Source organism: Eumetopias jubatus, unplaced genomic scaffold (assembly GCF_037043125.1).
Source record: "Eumetopias jubatus isolate StellerSeaLion01/CBP00866 unplaced genomic scaffold, mEumJub1_p1.0 scaffold_10, whole genome shotgun sequence".
Taxonomy (NCBI): domain Eukaryota; kingdom Metazoa; phylum Chordata; class Mammalia; order Carnivora; family Otariidae; genus Eumetopias; species Eumetopias jubatus.
Genome location: NW_028274816.1, coordinates 52,244,358 through 52,247,710, shown reverse-complemented (window position 1 = coordinate 52,247,710; position 3,353 = coordinate 52,244,358). Strand labels below are relative to the sequence as shown.

Here is a 3,353-nt window from a genome sequence, read left to right as displayed (position 1 = left end):
TATTTTTTAAATTCTTTTTTTTTTTATAGATTTTATTTATTTATTTGAGAGAGAGAATGAGAGAGAGAGAGCATGAGACGGGGAAGGGTCAGAGGGAGAAGCAGACTCCCTGCTGATCCGGGAGCCCAATGTGGGACTCGATCCCAGGACTCCAGGATCATGACCTGAGCCGAAGGCAGTCGCTTAACCAACTGAGCCACCCAGGCGCCCTCCTTTGTAGGTTTAAAAACTGGCCTTTCTTCTTCACTTTTTGAGATTTGTTCATACCCATACATGCGGCTCTGGTTCATTTGTTTTAACTCCTGGGAGGTATTTCAGGGAATGGCTTTGATGCAAAGCCTCCATCCATTTCCCCCTTGGATTAATTTCTGGGGTATTTCAGTTTTCCCTCTTACAGACAGCACTGCATCTTTCACTTAGCTGAGAAGTTCCTCATTTCATCTTATTTATTTTTTTAAGTAATCTCTACACCCAGTGTGGGGCTCGAACTCACAACCTTGAGATCCAGAGTCACATGCTCTACCAACTGAGCCAGCCAGGCACCCTGAGAACTTCCTCATTTCAAATGTCCAGTCTTGGGGGTCTGGTTCCTTAAGCCTACAGCATTTGATCTCACTCTGCCTCCTCCTGCCACCCCCTCTCCAGTCCACCCCAGTCCCTTCCCAGAGCTCCAGGCTCCCCAGGCTCTCCTTCCTTCTTCTTTCTTTCCACTCTCCACTTGAAGCTGGGGGCCTTAAAACTGCACATCTGTGATCATGTGCCTGACACTGGATGTACCCCCGAGCCCAGAGCTGGACAAGGGTGGGAACAGGGCATCTTCCTCACCCCTGGGCGCCCTGCCTGCCATGGCACCTGACCGGGAAGACACATTAAGTGAGATGAAAATATCCCAGTTTCAGCAGCTGGCTTTGGAATTCTCATAGGGCAAGAAGTGTCTTGGGGGAGGAAACAATATGTGGCTCAGCCGGTTGGTGGAGGCAGGGGAGTGGAAGAAGGGTGGAGGGCAGCTTAAGAATTGATTGGTTGGAGCCAGGGCAGCAAGGGAGTGAGCTTAGAGGTTTTGCATTCCTGTCTGGCTCAGTTGGTAGAGTATGAGACTTTTGATCTGGTCCTGAGTTCAAGCCCCAAGTAGGGCATAGAGCTTTACTCAGGAAAAAAAAAAGGAACAGGAAATGCTCGGGGAGGTGGTGTGTGTGGGAGGAGGGCAGGGAGTTTTGGAGGGAACTTCTGGGAACAGGAGTCAGCTGAATGCAACTCTGCCCTGCCCCTGCCATGTCTCTGTGTGGTTTCCGCCAAGTTAAACCTCTCAGTTTTCCCCGCTGGTACATGGGCTCCTAACTGCACCTGCCTCCCAAGGATGTAGGAGGCATATGGTCAAATGCCACAATGGTGCTAGTCTGCCCTGAATCCTGCACACAACACACAACTTTTTGGTAAGCCCGTGAGAGTAGGGACTGGGCAGGCTTTAAAGTCCCGACCCCTCACTCTTCCCAGCCCCTGGCTGGGTTAAGGAATCCCCTTGGAGCGCCTCCAACAAAAGGCACGAATCCTGTTATCCTCAGGTTACTGCTTTGAGGGAGGTGCTAAAATATTCCCGACCTCAGACGAGGAAATGGAGGCCGAAGAAAGTTCTGTTACCTGCTCCAGGTCACCCAGCTCTTAAGCACCTACTGTTCTGGGTTGTTTCTCCACTCCTGCCCTTCCCTCCATGTCCCCTCTCTGGGTTTGAGAGGACTGTTTCGCTCCACCCTTACTCCCAATCGGCCCGGTACAGACCGGTCTATCTGCGTGGTGCTGAAGAAATGAATGAGTGAGCCCCGCTCTGACGCCCACCCTTTCCATATCCTGGTGGGACCCCAAACGGCTGCACCCCCATCTGTTCGCGTCCTCCCTCCGCCGCTCCACCAGGGGGCGCCCTCTGCCGGACAGGTCACTGCTGTGGGTTGGAGGCGAGGAGAACTGACCGCTCCCTGTCCTCCTCTTCACCTGCCCTGTGTGGCCAGGAGCTACGTGGGTTCGAATCCCGCGCTGGCCTCGAGCTGTATGACCTTGGGCGGGCGACTTGACCTCCCTCTGTTCCAGTTCTCAGTAGGATGGGAACGGTGTATTAGTGCCACCCTCAGAGGATGAAGGGCATCACCTGATTAATGACCAACCCTGGCAGACAACCAGCAGGGTGCTACACTTTGCTGCTATCTTGCTCTGGGTGTTTGCTATGAGCCGGGCGTGGTGCCCAACCCGTAGGACAGCCAGCCCGAACGCAGTGCCTTTATCTCCTATAATTTTTCGTAGTCAATTATACACGTAGTAGAGGATTATGGGCTCATAAAAATTTCCAAGACTACAGAAAAAGAAGTCCCCCCCCTTTTTAAAAGATTTTATTTACTTATTTTTGTGAGACAGAGCATAAGCTGGGGGAGAGGCAGATGGAGAAGGAGAGGCAGACCCCCGCTGAGCAGGGAGCCCGATGTGGGGCTTGATCACAGGACCCTGGGACCATGACCTGAGCTGAAGGCAGACACTTAACTGACTGAGCCACCCAGGTGCCCCAAGAAGTCCCTTTATCCCTTCAGCTCCTCGCTCCTTGTTCCTACCCCCGTTGCGAGGAGTTCCTAAAGTCACTGATGTTCTCAGTTCACCTGCAAGAACCAGCCTGGACTGGTTCCATTGCTTTCTATCTTCCCACAAAGTGAGACCCACCATTGGAGAGCTGACAAAGGGTGGGGCCCAGGCTCATGGGGTTACTGGCTCCTGGTGTTACTTTGGGGAAGTCACATTCCCCTATGTGCACCTGTGTCTCCAAATCTGCAGTAAATTCCATCTCCATGCAATCCCCTGTTTTATTTCAACTTGCTCTAGCTTCCAGAATAAGTGGAGGCAATGAGAAAGTGAGGATGCAGAAGGCCCCTCTGCCTGTGCTGGATGCTGGAGGCCCTGGAGACCCCAGGCCTCAGGTCGTTACATCCAGAGCGGATGCCAGCCAGCTCTGTGTCCAGGCCTGGCTGGGTGATGCTGGGGTCACAGTGGGGACAGAGGCAGCCCTGCCTTCATGGAGCTCAGTGGGAGGACAGTTCAGTCACCATTTACTGCCCAGTGTGATCAGGACTGGGATTGGGGAGCACAGGGGACTGTGGGAACCCAGAGTAAGTGCCTGCTAGCCTGGGAAGGGGGTGGTGTCAGGGAGGGCTTCCCAGAATTAAGGCATATGTGAATCCAAAGAATGAGTAGAGGAAGATCATGGGCAAGAGTGTTCCCTGTAGAGGGAACAGCCTGTTGGGAGGCTCAGAGGGTGGCGCAGGGGATTAGAGGAACTCAGGGTTGTCATTGATGATTCCAGCACAGTGTGTTGGGGA

At 53.0% G+C, this 3,353-nt stretch overlaps 1 non-coding gene across 1 annotated transcript; it reads right to left on the bottom strand.

Moving 5' to 3' along the window:
• Positions 1–468: 468 nt before the first annotated feature.
• Positions 469–541, bottom strand: TRNAQ-CUG (transfer RNA glutamine (anticodon CUG)). Its single transcript has one exon. It is a non-coding gene; the product is annotated as a tRNA-Gln (tRNA).
• Positions 542–3,353: the final 2,812 nt, after the last annotated feature.